Source organism: Dermacentor albipictus, chromosome 4 (assembly GCF_038994185.2).
Source record: "Dermacentor albipictus isolate Rhodes 1998 colony chromosome 4, USDA_Dalb.pri_finalv2, whole genome shotgun sequence".
NCBI classification, from domain to species: Eukaryota; Metazoa; Arthropoda; class Arachnida; order Ixodida; family Ixodidae; genus Dermacentor; species Dermacentor albipictus.
The window spans coordinates 74,218,274-74,235,696 of record NC_091824.1 but is presented as its reverse complement, the minus strand read 5'-3'; the positions used below and the strand labels follow the sequence as shown (position 1 = coordinate 74,235,696).

The window sequence follows — 17,423 nt, the reverse complement described above, 5'->3', positions numbered from 1 at the left end:
AAACCTTGAAAAAGAAATGTGCGCTTGTTCCAACGTTGGCTCCTGCTTTCACCTCGTTTTGCATATCTATGTTTAACCTAGGCGCGGAAAGTTCATGCTTTTTACAACTCTTACAATGTGTACCTACCCGCCGTTGCTGCTCAGCGGCTGTGGTGTTAGGCTGCTAAGCATGAGGACGCGGGATCGAATCCCGGCCACGGCGGCCGCATTTCGATGGGGACGAAATGCGAAAACACCCGTGTACTTAAGTTAGGTGCACGTTAAAAGCCCCAAGTGGTCGAAATTTCCGGAGTCCTCCACTACGGCGCGCCTCATAATCAGAAAGTGGTTTTGGCACGTAAAATCCCATAATTTAGTTTTCTTAACTATGTGTACTTCTGTTTATCCAGGCTCTTTTCAGCACCTTCATATTCGCAAGACAGATCGTCAACGTTTTCTATCATTTTTCTTGCCTCGCTTTTTTTTCTAACCACACATTTTTTTTTATGGCATAATATGGTTGAAGATGTGCGTGGCGTTCTTCGTGAAGAAGCTGCACAGGCGGCCCGCGGCACTTATCGTCCATAATTAACGGTTCGTAGCCTGTGGGCTGGTCTATCCGTATTCGAACCTCTAAGCACTATCTATTTTGTGTCCTTTGTCTCTGGACACACTCATACCTTGGGCTACTTTCCGGTGCGAAGAACCTTCGTGTACTCATGGTTGCAATAATGTCACCGGTCTGCAGCCCTGCAGTGACATAGCCATCACGATGGTCACGACTCTCATGACTGTACGATCACCATTGCCACTTGAATTATTTCCGCGGAAATAATTCAAGTGGCAATGTGGCAAAATTCCAATAATTCAAAGCGCAAATCTGCTGTCTTTCCCGAAAAGGCACTGTTCCTGGGTTCTATCGCTTGAGCAGGACGCATTTTTCTTCAATTGCGACGCTTTCTAACACACATGTAGCAGTTTCATTTGTTGCTTCGTGCCTATCTGTGGTGGTAAGATAGCTTGCCTTTCATGACTTCTTACTGCGAAAGCAACGACGGAGGAGGAAAAGCTTGTAAAGTTTTTAAAACTGACAGCAGCCGTGGGTACGAGTGAGACTGAGAGATGAGCAAACTCGTCTTTTGTCGCAGCATTTCATGAAGCAGGTGAGTGGAAAATAAAACAAACTATGCCGCCACCTCATCTAGGCTTTACCCGTAAGGAGATGGTTTTATATCGACAACTTCAAACGGGGTCGTTATTCCCCCCGGTGCTGATGAGGCACGTGTGTCCAAGTGTTTATGAAAGTGATCTGTGTTGTGCGTGCCGAAAGGAAAAAGCCACTGCAGCTCACATCCTTTGGGACTGTGCTAAGAATCCGCACGAAGCTGCAACGATAACAACGATCCCCCCGCGGCTCGAGGCCAGCACGAGTTGCTATGACCAAGGTGTCCAAGCCCAGGCCGTCCAGATCTCGCCGGCCCTCGAAAGGCAACGACCGAGCGAAACCGGAGGGAGGCTGCCACCTTAAAAGAGGGGCAGGCGCGCTCGACCAAAGGGAATAGTGCGGCCGCGGCCGAAGTAGAGGCGCCACACGCTGCGAAGACGTCATGGCCGCGTCACGGTAATGCCTCCCTAGCAGGGGAAGGCTAACCGTTCTGCAGGCATTCACAACAAAGTTTCTTCACTCACTCACTCACCTGAAGCAGTGAACGGTCGCGTATAGTCGGTAATATGAGTGCCGCTTATGGATGATAAATAACGGTTAATGTGCCAAGATGGTATGCAAGAAAAATGCGTGCTTCAGAGAAGCATCGGTGGCAAGCCCGAAGTCAGCAAGATACGCTCCAAAGGGAAAGCTATTTAGCTGGCATACGGGAGCATCATTTTTAAGTTAAACTGAATTTGTAAAATTTGCCTGTAGAAGATGGCCCAATTATTGTCCTCGAGCTGGATTACTCGAAGAGGCGGACATTGTTATAACAATGTCCAGGAAAAATGAAAGCACATATTCTATTAATTAACGAAAATTCCTTACCTAATTTCCTAATTTACGGCACAGATTGCACCTTAGGAATTGTAGCCAGTGGGTTTGCAAGCTGTATCGACTGGCAATTAATTTCCGGAATAACACCCGTTCTCAAAGTGTGGGATGAAACACATGAACGTGCCGTTACTTTTGCGTTTCAATGCATAAAAGAGCGTTTTGAAAGAGTAAGTGGAAAAAGAGTACACTTCCACGGTGATATTGATGGGGCATATCACTGAACTGGTGTAATCAAGAAAATTCATTCTAAGTGGATTCGCCCTGGAAACTCACCGGCTACAATTTGTCAATAGTCATATGTGCCGTAATGTAATTATTCAATTGGTTACCACGTTTTTCCTAATTATTTTTATGTCATACAATTTATTGTGGATGAAATGTGCCACTCGGGGACTAAAATTATGTTATCTGCAACAGGTGACGTTTTTTTCATTCCGTAAGACCCGATCACCCACATAAATAATAATAATGCCTTATGGAAATTGATACATGCACATCAGTCATAGCATCAGCTTAGGCAACGCTACAATTAACCCAAGTTTGTTCCTTTGGAAAGATGAAAACTTGTTTTAAAATATTCAGAGCCCTTCCACTGTGTCAAGATGGAAGACCAGTGAAGCTGTATTGCTCAAAAGCTACAGTAAGTTCTGCATGGTGGTTAGGATATATTGGTTGAATAAAGGCCTAAACGCATAACATCGTTGTTTGTTTCGAATATCTTATACATCTTTAATTTTAAATATTAATTTTATTATTAATAATATGATTACTTTTACTGTTCATTTCTTATTTATTTTCTCTTTTTCTCATTTTTTTTACTCTATACACGTACACTGACGTTTCGATACGCATCGTCATAGACTGGCGCATGGGCAACAGCGCTCATCGCTCTGGCGCATTGCTTTAGAGCGAAGGCTCTACTCGTCGAGGTAAAACCCTCAACGTCAATCTCGGCGCGCGTTTCACCTTCGGCCGCCGGCACGCAAGTGTGAGTGTGTGACGTCACGTCACGTGATCCGCTGCGGAGAGGCATCGCCGCTGCGCTCGGTCCAAGTCAAGCCACTGTGAACCACGTGACTAGGCGAGGACTTTATTTTCAACAACTTAGACACATTTTTTCCCCCTGATTATAGCCATAGCCGACTTCGCTGTAATATGTTAGTTATGTCAAGTTCTAATGGCTTAAACTGCATAGAAAGATAAAAAAGGAACTCCGGAAGTATTAATGCGTAGCAAAAAATTTTAGTTGTGAATGCTACTCAATGAATGATTACGCAGTGTCCTTGCCTGAGCCTTTAAGGCCAGTCGGACTAAGGGAAAGAAAGATTTTCAATGCAGGAGCGTTTTGTACAGTCGCAGTAATAATAACTTGCTTTGAAACAGAGGTAAATTTGAAGAACGATGCTACAGATAGTAAGCAGTGGGAAAATTCAGACGATAAGAATAACAGGGTATAATTATTCTCTTGCATCTTGCAGCAACATGAGATTTCACAAACACTTTGCCCTTGTCCTTATTTCCATTTTTCTCCTCCAGAAAGACGCCACAGCCATGTTTGTTTTCCTTGGTGTGTCAAGCCTGATCTTAATCCGGGCCAAGTTCTACTGAGCGCAGGAGCGTTTATTCTTTAATCTCTCACCTGATATGAGAGGCTGGGTTTATAATAGCCACCACAGATATAAGCCACTTCCATAATCACGAACTGACTTGAAATTTTTTTTTCATCGGACAGCGGCCTCAAAAGTGGCAACTCCTGCGCTCGTTAGTCTACATAGTACTCGGTGTCAAATATGCACATCTAACTTGTTCTTCATAATTTGGTTGTTTTACTTATATTTTGCGGCATACTTTCTTTTAATCTGGCAGTTCTATGGCAAATTATAAATTTAAGCTTCTCCGGAAGAGTCGCACACTATTAGGACATTTATTTTTATGAAGTCTCCACTGCTTTGGGGCTCACAAATCACATATGCATTGTCTGCGACGCTGGTTTTAGCGTAGGTATCAGTGCCGGTCGCCACCACCGGACTTTTATTTGCCGCTGCACAATTGGAATGCGCCTTGGTTTCTCGGAATGTATGGCCGGCTGTTTTGCGGCTTAGAGCAAATAAGAAAGCCGTACACTGACTCCTCCAATGTCGCCGTCTGTCAGGGAACGCGTTTCGCCCGAGGGAACGCTGTCTCCGGCCCGGCACAGTCACCATAGACGGAACTCCGTCTGTTTACTCTGACCGAGCTTCCGTGGACGTCAATGTAGCACGATGACGCAAAAGCTGGAAATCCGTAATGAAGCCCTTATTTGTCATCTCGCCCTGTGCCTGGTGAGTTCTTACTTATTTCCCAAAAAGAGAAATTTGTTTTCTTCATAAACGTGCCTCGGTCTCTATTGATTCTGCCCGGAGCACCTCAGGAAGCGCACGCAGAGAGTTTCAGTCCGAGGATTTCGGCGTTCCGATTGTTTAGCCCCCGACAGAGAGTGCGTGACCACGCTCTGCTGGGCCCGAAAGGAGTCTCAATGTTTGCTCCCAAATACAAACAGCGAACTTTGTCACAGGGTTCGATGAACAGAGTGAGGGGGCAGGAGTATTTCACGTTGAAAAGCTCGTGTTACAGCGACGCGGGAACTTGCTGTTGGAGCGAATTTCCAGCTCCAGAGAGGTATCACAGGGCGTTTCTTATTTGTGTCGTTTCCTTAACTCTGCTTCTGCCTTGTTTCAGTTCCTCCAGTGACGACGTATTAGTATTAGTTTTCTACCTTCTGTGCCCATTTCATAAAGAAAGAAAGAAACTTGGAGGCTTACCTTATCGTGTCGCCTTTCCTAGTTTCATATCCTCGTTCATTTAACTTATTTAAAACGATAATCATGTTGTGGAAGGGGCGAAGGCCGTATATGCAGCATTGCTTGCGCAACTTGTGCAAGATCCTCTGACTAGATAACGCTCAGGCAGGAATTACACACGACTACACTGCTTTTGTTTTCCAAATCCGCTGCTGTTACACCACTAGTCGGTCCACGTAGGACTCTACATCACCGCAAGCCAAGTTTTGGTAGTTACAATATAGTAGCAGTGACTAGATTTTATGGTGTTGACAAGGTGTTATAGAGAAGACGCTTCGTTTCGGTTTGGCCAGCTTTCACGGGTATCTTAGTCGCGCTACGAGACTTATTTTTGTAGCTTTCGCAATTATTTTTTACGAAGACTAGCAAATGTGCTAAAGAAGGCACAAGCCACTGTTAAGCACATCCACGGTTCACAAGCTAACAGATAGGCTTAAATGAACACAGGCTAACGAATCACTAAGATACTGAGGAACGAGGTTAAGTTCTGACTACCGTGATATTGAGTGACCCTCGGAGAAATACTATTCACACTTTACAGTGTTTCTAACGGCAATAAAAGCATGTACAAAGATTTTCTTTCGAAATGAAGGTAAGGAAAAGGCTCCTAGAATAAGAATATATTGTGAACTTCGTTACTGTACTAAGCATGGAATTTTAGGGGTCTTTATTAACGTTACAGAATGTTATTTGAATGAAAGCTAACCGATGTTTTCATTAGAATACCAAATACAAACTCGCAAATCATGCTTTCGAGCTTGATAGAACCTTCGCACCATAATTCTAAGGTGAAAATTTGTTCTTTTGTAAATTATGCAGCTTCCTCGCATGTTAAATGGCTTAAGCTGTGTCACCACCATCATCATCAGCAGCAGCAGCAGCCTGGTTACGCCCACTGCAGGGCAAAGGCCTCTTCCACACTTCTCCAACTACCCCAGTGATGCACTAATTGTGGCCATGTCGTTCCTACAATTCTTAATCTCATCCACCCACCTAACTTGCTGCCGCCCCCTGCTATGCTTCCCGTCCCTTGGAATCCAGTCCGTAACCCTTAATGCCCGTCGGTTATCTTCCCTCTTCATTACATGTCCTGCCCATGCTCATTTATTTTTCTTGATTTCAACTAAGATGTCATTAACTCGCGTTTGTTCCCTCACCCAATCTTCTCTTTCCTTATCCCTTAACGTTACACCTATCATTCTTCTTTCCGTAGCTCGTTGCGTCGTCCTCAATTTAAGTAGAACCCTTTTCGTAAGCCTCGAGGCTTCTGCCCCGTACATCAGTACTGGAAAGACACAGCTGTTATGCACTTTTCTCTTGAGGGATAATGGCAACCTGCTGTTCATGATCTGAAAATGCCTGCCAAACGCACGTAAGCCCATTCTTATTCTGTGTATGCACTGGAAAAGCTGTGTATGCACTGGAAAATGCAATGTGACGCTAAGTGTATGTGTATTCATGTGCGCACAATATAGCCACAAAAGATATTTTTGTGTGCATTCGTTGGTCGAAGTAAAAACATGCATCGCATCGTTGGGCACTCGCGCTTGCTTTTCGAGCTTTATACATGCCAAAAATATATACGTTTTTATACATTTTCCGGAAGTTTTCACATTGTTGCGTTGCTTTCAAGAGTCATTGTGGTGATGTGTACGGTATATTTATGCAGCTTCACGCCAGTGCTAAATATACTGTTATTGTGCGCACGCAAGAGTGTTTTATTTTACAGATTACGTCTCGGTATTTCTTTATTGCTTTACATGAACTCTCAGTACCTTAATGAAAAAAAACGGTATCCTTTCAAAAGCTCCCTAAAGGAATGGTCTAGTTTGGCTTCCCTCCAAAATTGGCTCACATCATTCTTGGAGAACTTGCCAAGTGTCAGTCGAAATTACGAAAAGCAATTTAATGCTATGGTCAAACCAAGCGCGACACTTGAAGTAATATAATATACAAAACAGGGGACTGCACTACGAATTTAACTACGAAACTGTCTTGAAGCAAACAAATCCCCAAATAGCTTAACAAAGGTACCTCGATCTGGCAGTATCCAAAACAGAAGACTTTAAAAAGAAAGGCGGCAATGGCTTAAATCGTCTTCGTTGAACTTGTCTTCAAATAAATACAGATCGGGGTTTCCTACGACAAGGATATATTATTGGGGGTGGGGGGGAGCGGGTAACGGCCTATTATCAGCAGCTTTATCGTTCCTGCTTTTTTTTGCTGCGCCTGTCGGAGTGAGCGAGTTTCACAGGCCGGCCATCTCCCACTTCACAGCAACCTTAAGTCAGCAAGGTAAGCAAACAAACAAAAAAAAGCCTAGCCTTAAAACAAACTTCCTGTCCTGGCGATCCTCGAAGGAGATATAGTTGTATATACATTTATTTCGCTGATGTTCTCCGAAGACGTGCTGATCGAGCTTCAGTTGGTTCCAAATTTATGAGACACAGGAAAGCACTTTAGGAACAGCCGAAATAAAAATGTAGACATAGAGGCTGTTTGTGTCATCTACCGTTGTTGTCCCCGCGGGGAATTCACTTTGACGTCGCTGGTCCTGTGAAAATGGATTTTTTTCGCGCTAAATTGTTGGAGCAATCAACGCCGTTTTTTCTGCCCCTCCCCCCTCTCCTACTTTTTGCTTCGAAAACACTACTTGGTACTTCTACGTGACAAGCGATCACGATTGTTCGAAACGGTTCGTGAACTTCCCGTCGCAGGTAATTTGCTGCTTCTCAAATGTGACCAGATCGAAAATGGTCCACTGTTATGAGGAATGCTAACGAAATGTTTGCTTTCGGTACTGCATTCCTACAACATGTCTGCGCTGCACGGGTAGCCGAAGCCTTCGGCACAGGCCTCAATTCGAACTTAAGTGTACAAGTGCAACAATCTTGCGATCAAGAGTAAATTCAATGAACACGAAGCGCTTCAGATGTCATAGCTAATATGAGGACTGCTAGATCCTCGTGCAGAAGATTTTGCGTCGGGAAGTTTGAGGAAGATATGATGCAAGATCAAAACGGTATATTTTCGTTCATCTATTCCTATCATCATCGTCGTCGTCTTCATCATCAAAAATTTGGAGGACGCTTAAGTTTCGCCTTTAAGAGTGGAACGCGATAGCATCCAAGGACCGCTTCTCACGCTTCCCGGCAACTGCAGCTTATGTAACCGCAATGTTTACCGGGAAACGCTGGGGGCGAACGCTATTCACGAAGGCGAGCTTCCTGGCAGAAACGTGGCATCTTGCGTGGGCCGCGATTGGTGTATGTATGTATGTATGTATGTATGTATGTATGTATGTATGTATGTATGTATGTATGTATGTATGTATGTATGTATGTATGTATGTATGTATGTATGTATGTATGTATGTATGTATGTATGTATGTATGTATGTATGTATGTATGTATGTATGTATGTATGTATGTATGTATGTATGTATGTATGTATGTATGTATGTATGTATGTATGTATGTATGTATGTATGTATGTATGTATGTATGTATGTATGTATGTATGTATGTATGTATGTATGTATGTATGTATGTATGTATGTATGTATGTATGTATGTATGTATGTATGTATGTATGTATGTATGTATGTATGTATGTATGTTGTGAGCGTCCCCTTTGGAACCTTGTGACCTTTGGAACGGGGCGGTGGGTTGCGCACCAAGCTCTTGCTATTATACTGCCTGATGTCATACCTAGGTAAAATAATAAGACAGAAAAAAAAACACACTATGAACTACCCCACCCAAATTTTTTGATCCCCTATTTCGAACTGTGATTTTGTACGTCTCCGTTTTTTGTTGTTTCATTACTTTTCTTCCACCAGTCCTCCAATCGCCTCTTACTAATGCCTTTAGCGGACATGTTTACTTTTCCACTGCTCTCGCTGAACCCAAGGGCTTCAAGGAGGCCAGTGGTGCCTAAATCGACCGCTAAGCAGACGTCTTCAAATTCTAATAAAGCTTGCTTCATCATTTCCATAGCTTTACCGCAGCAAGCACATGCTTCTTCCTTCTTATGTATCGCTTTATATGTGCGTGTTCTAAGGCTTCCCGATCTCGTTTCGAAAAGTAATGAGCTTCTCTTTCAGTTATCATAAATTGTTTCTTTCCTGATTTCGTCTTCTCCTCTTAAGTAGTTAGTTACTCATGAAAGGTTTCTTTTCCATTGCAGCCACCCATGAGATTATTTCAGCCTCTCTGACTTTCCGCTTGACCTTCGTTGTTGCTGTGTAGCCTACCCTAGAGGCCGCATACTTGCTGGTAAACTTCCTAGTTCTTTTCCTCCACTGTGAATCAATGTGTTTTTCTGTACAGGTACCTGAACACTCTCCCCGCCCATTTACTTCCTTCCATATTCCTCAGCCGTTCTTCACACTCAATTTTACTGCGAGCTTCCCTCACTTCAATAACAGTCCAGCTCATATCAGCCTGCACAACTTCATTTGTAGTCTTCCCGTGAGCGCCCAATGCGAGGCGACCCACTGACCTTTGGTTCCCGTCGAGTCCTGATTGTACCCCTGATTTAAAGCAAACAACCGCATTTCCAAAAGTCAGTCCTGGAACCATTACACCTTTCCACAAAACTCGGAGGACCTCGTACCTATTGTATCCCCATAGCGCTCTGTGCTTCATTATGGCTGCATTTCCCTTCCCCTTCACTGTTGTTTTTTCCTGTGTTTCCATATATATATTGCCTTCGTTTATCCATATACCAATATACTTATATTCTGTTACCCGAGGTATTTCCTGGTCCTGTATCTCCACTGTCTGTTCACTGTTTTCATTGAATACCATAACACCTGATTTTCTAACACTAAATTTCAAACCTACATTGTTGCCTTCCTGCCCACAGATATTAGCCAGATGTTGCAAATCACTTTGCTTGTTAGCTAGCAACACAATGTCGTCCGCATAAAATAAACCTGGGAGCTGCTGCTCTATTACTGTACCCGCCTGTTTGTATGAAAGACTAAACCCGACGTTACTTCCTTCTAGCGCCCTCTACATCATCACCATGTACATCATAAACAGCCGCGAGGATAAAGGGCACCCCTGCCTCTGTCCCTTGTTGATATGAACTTTCTCGTCCCTCCTCATCCCTTCCCATTCAACGCAAACGGTATTTTCTAGGTAAATCTATCTCAAAAGCCGTAGACAATCGTCACCTAAGCCTTCCCCTTCCAGAATATCCCACAAAATGTTGCGGTCTACGTTGTCATAGGCTCCTGTAATGTCTAAAAAGGCCACATATAATGGTCTGCTTTCTACTTTTGATATTTCAATACACTGAGTAAGAACAAATAAGTTATCTAAACGCCTGCCTATTCTGAAGCCATCCTGAAGTTCTCCCAAGATGCCTTTATTCTCTGCCCATACTCGAAGCTTTAATTTGATTGCCTGCATTGCTACCCTGTACATTACCGATATAATGGTCAACGGTCTATACGACTGAATTCTGTCCTTCTCCCCCTTACCTTTAAAAATTATATTCATTTTACTTTGTCGCCAACAGCCTAGTATTCGCGTATCTTTTACAGTTTTTTCCACTGCTTTCACCAGAGCTTCCTTACTTCTTGGCCTTAGTTCATTGATCAGCCTAACGGGAACCTTGTCTAGCCCCATGCCTGTGCGTTTAGGAATTTCCTCTTCCGCTTTCTTCCAGTTTAAATTTGTCAGCACCAGCTCCTTTTCCACTTGGGTCTCTTTCATGCTCTTTTTTTCTTCCTATACAACCTCGTCATTGGCTTGGAAAGATCCGGCTGTTATTTTTCGGATGTAATTTATTGCCGCTTCTCCGTCCCATCAGTTTTTTCTTCGTCTAGGATATGTTGTTGTATTGTTGTTGACTTCCTGCCTAATAGCTTTATGTTGTTCCAAAATAATCTAGGTGCGACCTTCTTTTTCTCACATATTCCTGACAACCAACGTTCACTTTCACCTTTCAATTTTGCTTGCACCAGTAGTTGAACCATAGACTTTTTTTTCCCGATATATTTCCCATTTACTGGTTACTTCATCCTGCGGCAACGGCGCCTTCTTTGCCTGCCTGTGCTCTTGAGATGCTTTCTCTTGTTCGGCGTTCGCTTCTCGTATCTCCGTGTTCCACCAGCTTTTCGGTTTCTTTTTCCTTTCCAACGAACATGCTGTTTCTCTTTCCGTATTTCTGTCGTTATTACATTTAAAAGCTCACCATATTCCCACTCTTTACTTGGCCATTCGCCAAGTTCTTCCTCTACTCTAGTGACTACATTTGCTATTTGTTCAGAGTTCAAACTTGGACTGGCCATTTTGCGCTCCTAGTTCTATTTCCCAACTACATATCCCATTTTCAAAATGATGCGTTTATAGGCACTCCCTATGCTGCTATGCCCTTGCTCATCAATGACCATTTCTTTCAACTTATCATGATATCCTTCTGTCATCAGACAGTAATCAATGGTCGATTGCCGGTTTTTGCGGCCATGGCGAGCGCCATCTGGAGGTGTTCCAAGGAACCGGGCGCACCCCTTTATGTCCTTTGAGATTTGCACGCCCAGGTGCGCCCAAATGTCGGAAGCCATTGCAGCTCTACGTATTAGATACGCTAGAAAAGGGGTTTGTGTTTCTAGCTTCCACGCAACAGAATTAGGCTTTCTCGTATATTCAAATTACAATCCGATGGTATTATGTCTGTAGGCTATGGGTGAGTCGTACATTACGATTTTCCTAACGTATCTTACCGTGAGAAATTCTATTATTTCAGTAACTTCCTTAGGCTATATGTAGGGCCCGCGTGGTCTGGTATGCGTGGTTCGAAATTATGATTGCCGAAACGATGGTCTACAGTGGACGTGGGACGCCGACGCCGGATTTTATGCAACACTGGGCCCTTAATGCCATCGCGTTGGAATGTTTAAATGGGCTTACTAGTTGGTGATACCCTCAAGCATTGTGCATGTAGAGACTGAAATCAAGTACTCAATCTCGTTCCAGCAGCAGCATCTGTTTGGGAACATTCTATGCGGATCGATGGTATGTTTCCCAGCCTGGATGGGATAGCACTTGAACTGCAGTTAAAGAAAAATTCCATGTTGCTTGGGAGGCAACCCTAGGTATAGCCGAGGCATTTTCGATTGATGACATACGCCTACCCGGTTGCGACCCAAGGGCACGAGCTGCAGCAGAAACATACGGAAGTGGTTGTGAAATATGCTTGTACGTGTCGAGAGTCGAAGTAGCCCAGGTACAGGGCGTAACTAGTAACGGGGTCCTAGCTTTCCTCCTGCACAATTTAGGAATTCGAGAAGTGCCAGATTTTAAACATAGGTAATGCTATTAAAATTATATTGTACCACTAATGAGGGCAAAACAATTCTTTCTATTGTCGACCTTACTCCTCAGTAGCAAAAAGAATATTGGAAAACGCTTAGGATTCGCCATCATCTACTACTGGAAATTCCGCTACGCAGTATTGGCCTAAATTTATCAGTACCTGTGATCCTATCTTTTGGAGCCTCCATTATCGGGTTCAGTCACAGAAATGTTTGCTCCGCAATCCAAAATTACCTAATTGACACCCATCGATTACCATGTTCGACTGCCTGCCTGCCTCTCCACCATAGCTTCGTTCTATTTATTATCGATTATTAGGTTTTTTTGCATAGTTTTCTTCTGATTGCTTATTTCCCACAGACAAAAATTTCACTTTTCTAGCTCCAACGTTAAAATTATTATCTTCCTTTTTTATACACTTAATTTAACCACCCTATTCATGGCCAATATCCCACTGTGGGTATGCGCCACGGCCACTGAGGAGAACGACAACGACACCGACGCCAGCGACTTCATTGTCGGAGGGAAGCCTACCAACGAACGTAGCACGGCTCTCCGTCACCACGCGGCGCATAAAAGCTTGGAATCTTCGTCCTGCAAAGCAGTGATGGAGCAGACGCATCTGCGCGTGGGTACTTTCAGTGTCCTGCAGCCGTCCGAGTACTTCAGTGCACCGCCCAAGCCGGTATGTCGCGACAGTACATTCTACCATGACCCGCAGAGCGCCCATTCGCCAACGGTAAAGGCCAGCTCTTCAGCTCCCTACGAGTACGTGGGCCAGACTACAGTCACGCAGAGCACGAAACGCGGTATCAAAGGGAAGCCCAGAGATAAAAGTTGCCGCCAGGTAATCAGGGTCGCGAGCGGCTGGACTGAAGTCTTCTCCACCATCACAGAGGAACCCACGACGGAGGAGATGACGGTGAACGCCCCTTGCTCCTCGTCACAGCGAACTTCGTTGAAGACTTCGACCGTGACGCTCAAGTCAAAGAGAACGGCTGACGGGATCTCGACAGCGGGGATGACGTCTGAAGCGTCGGCGACCATCGTGGAATTGGCGTGCAGTGAAGAACATCCATTTGTGCCCCAAGAGCCTACGCCGCCACCTTGTCGGCTTTGGCGATTCACCAGTTCATCGATGTCCCGTGATTCCTTATCGAACGGCAGACGCAGCAGTTCGTCAACGCGGATTTTTCTCGAAGAATGCCGCTCTTCGGAGGATACCGTCGAGGAACCAAGAACTACGACAGGTAACAGTGAAACTGCCCAAGGGTCAAATTTCTGGCACGTTCAACTTCATTACCAACCGTGGATTCGCCGCTCGAAACAGCTGCTCGCCGATACGTTCGGCGGTCTTGCCAACGTCTTTTCCCATCTCGGTGTGAGTTGGAGGCACCCAGATCAAACGGACATATCTTCAGGTGAGGAAACTGTCGGATTTGAAGCTTCAAGCGGGAGGAAAAAAGTTAGAACAGCACCTTGCAAACAGCACTGCCAATCGTGTCATGAGTACCACAAGGTGCAGAGCAGCATCAGCCCCAAGAGAAGCTCCCCACTGGTCCTCACCGTAGGACTACTGGTGACCACGTTTGTCATTGCCAGCCTGTTCTTCGTTCGTTCCCGCTACCAGAAGGCACCGACCATCGATCATGCGGCCAAGAACTTTCAGGCGAAATTGAATATCAACGGCACTATATTTGTAAAAAGATCACGTGATGCGCTAGAAAAAGCCACGTCAGATGTCGAGGACATGTTCACTGGAAACAGCGGAGGGCCCTCTACGCCAACGTCAACAAGGGATGGTTCTTGATGTGTTTTGAAGATTTTAATTGGTGAAGTGTGACTTAGTTTAAAACGGACGTCTTTTTTTCGATAGCGGTGATTTATAGAAATAAAATGCACCATATGCATGTAAAGTTTGCCTGAAACACAAAAACCGATACGGTTCACCAGGTACAGAGAAAACGTTAAATATTTTACTTAATCTTAAAATCCGAGTCCCTTCCATTTCTTTCAATGGTATGATATTAAGAATGACCGTCTTAGGAGCAATCATATTGATATTACCGGAGACAACAACAAAGTCGCGGCACTTTATTACAACCGCCTGTGGCGAGTTGCGCAGCTATTTTTAGAGAACTGTCTCCCTCAAGATAAAAGGAGCAATGCAGCCAGTTTAAGCCAAGTACTCATACGAAATAAAAAGTCACAGGCCTACGCGGCACCCGCAACACAGTCACAGCAATAGCTGGAGGAGCCGGCTGCAGAGGAGTTACATTTTCGGTACCACGCACGACAGGGTGGCCGCGTCGTTATCGCAAGAACGATCTGAACTGTCCACCCGGTGTCCATGTCGAGCTGCGGCTTGCCCTGCTCTCTGCACAGCGGTCTGCTGAGCCCGATATTGCCTGTTTGCTGCCACGCGCGTAGCTCTACGATTCGTTTTTTTTTCAGCAGCGGTTCGTACCGTGCAAGGAGGCACCACAACGTGCGCCGAAGAGTGCGCACAGGTATCCAGACAACGTGGCGGACATATTGCATCCCTTGACCCGTGGCACGGTATCTTACAGTTGTTGTTGTTGATGACAATGATGGTTTATTGGCATCCCCTTCGTAACTTGGCGGTGAAAAATAGCGACCTTAGTTGGTAATAAGTTTACCGAATTCTCCGGCAGGTTTTTGGCTGCCCGGGATTCAGTTCTCCCATGACGGGACGCAGAGATCGTGTCCCCGCACCGCGTCGCAGGCCTGCCGGACGACCCAGAGTTGGTCGCCGAGGCCGGGGCTGCGCAGAGCGGCGGCCTACCTCAGCGATAAGGTCCTGGAGTTTAACTCGGTTGTGCGTTAAGCGTTGAATTCCCATAGCACGTGTTTGAGCGTAGCTGTGCCCTGTTTGCATATCTTACATGTGCCTTCTTTATGTACTTCGAGGAATATCCGTTTTAGGTGAAACTGGTACGGGAAAGCATTTGTTTGTAGTTGGCGTAGGGCCACTGCTTGTGCCCTGTTTAGGCTTTTAGGCCACCTAGCCTGCTTGAGTTAAGCAGGTCATGCTACGCGCAGCATGCCACTGCTATATGCAACTGCTACATGTCGGGACAGTTGGTGGAGTATAAAGGAACTGCGAAGCAAAGTTTATACGTATCGACGTTACGTGGCACGCATGTCACATTGGGTGTCATATGGCACGATACGATGGTAATGATGATGATGATAATTACCTAATTGTCACTCAATTTGAAACGGGATGGTGATGAACAGTCACCTAGCCTATATCAATTAATAAAGTATGCCACACATCATTTTCATTACATCAGTACATGTAACTGCTACATGTCGGTACACCTGGTGGAACATAACGGAACTGCGATGCAAAGTTTATACGTAGCGACGCTACATTGTATTACATGTCCATAATCTTCTTTTCTTTCGTCAAAGCTTCTCTGTCTATCTTGTACCGCTACCAATGCAAGTTGCTGCATGGCGTGGCACTCGGTGTGATAATACGCAACTGCAATGCAAAGGGCGCGCGCATACACGTTACGCGGCGCGTATCTCGCATCACACGGCAAGTGGCGCGGTACGATGCTAGTGATGATGATGGTTTATTGGCACCCACTTTGAAACGTGGTCGTGGCAGTCATCTAGCCAGCTTGACTTGATCAGGTGCGCAACATACATTTTTTCTAGCATTCTTGTATACATCTCCTTAAGGTTCTTTTTCTTCCTCAAACCTTCTTTAACGGCCTTGCACCACTACTTATGCATCTGCTGCATGGCGTTAAACATTGCGCAATAATACGCAACTGAAATGCAAAATGTGCACGTATCGACACTACGCCGCGCACGTGTCACATCGCGTGTCTCTTCCCGCGCTAGGACGCGTTTATAGGGCACTCTTTCCTTGCATGCTGCAAGCCCTAAAGAATGTCAGCCGAATGGGTATTCACTTTTGATTAGGTGTTCAACTTCTTTCAAGCTTGTTTTTTTTTGTGATGGAAAAAGCTGATTTGTGTGACGTTTTCTTTTCATGTACTGCTCGTTGACGTGTGACTTCTTATGACCACTTAGCGCGCGTATCATTGTAAGTATTTCCTGACCTGTGCATAAATAATTTCATTCGTTGTGATAAATACCATGGTTAAAAGAAAAGTGCTGGCGTGGCTCAGTGATGGAGCAGCTGACTCCCGCCCAGCGGGCCTGGGTTCGGTCCCGGCCAGAACTGTGTATTTTTTTCTTATTCCAGCCAATAACTGCTACGGACAACGGACACCGGCGGCGGCAGACACCTTCGCCTACCGAAACTGCTATTGCAATGACCCCATAACAGCTGACGCTGAAGAATGAGTGCGGACTGTTCATACATTGTACATGTACGTGGATCTTTATTGATCGAGCAGCTTGCCCAATATCCCGCTTTACTACGTTCACATCAGTTTTATTATCGTATTTAAAATGTTTTCGCGAAATTCCAATATTCGAGCGCCAGATTAGAGATAAAGTTCGGCTCCAACCTCGCGCAGACCTCTAATCTTGGAATTCGCATTTTCTTTTTGATAAAATTGTTTGACTGTATTCTCGGGCCCCCGACAGTACCCAATACAGTTTTCACAACCAGAAACCTTATTGCTTCATGATCTTTTTTAATGCGAGGGTAAATGATTCTGGGCATACTGGGTTATGGGATGCGGGTGAACAACGACGATTAAATGAATGAAAGAAGATTTGCGGATCTAACGAAGTCCAAGAGTGATCCATAATCTGGTCCCTGCGTCCACGCAGTGTAATCACTGCTTCATGTTTTCTCTGCTACCTGTTTTATTTTTTCGCCCCATCTCTAATAAGCAGAAGTTTCATCCCGAAGTTTAGTGAGACGCGAAATCTCCTTTCCCATGCGCATAATCAAAGATCCTGCCGCGAAAGTAAAGCGAAATTCCCAACGTCTCACCAACCTTCAGAGGATAATGATGTAAATAATAGTCCTCATGTATTCCCCGTCCAGCTAGAATACACTGTCCGCAAGAACTAAGATTTACTTATAAAGGACATAGTGCTGTATGAACAAATGGCATTAGCAATGTCATCCTTTCTGTTGATAGACATCGAGTCCGAGAACAAGGAAGCACGCTAGCTGGCCTTGTACTTACTATATATACTCCATTTCGGGCATATGAGACAGCGGCTGCGGAAGGTAGGCAAGTAGTGCTGTCATAAAAGGCTCACTCCGCGCA

The 17,423-nt window shown here is 44.8% G+C and overlaps 1 protein-coding gene across 2 annotated transcripts in view; it reads right to left on the bottom strand.

Moving 5' to 3' along the window:
• Window positions 1–17,423, bottom strand: part of LOC139059140 (uncharacterized) — a 293,594-nt gene that overhangs the window by 72,953 nt on the left and 203,218 nt on the right. The window lies entirely within an intron of this gene.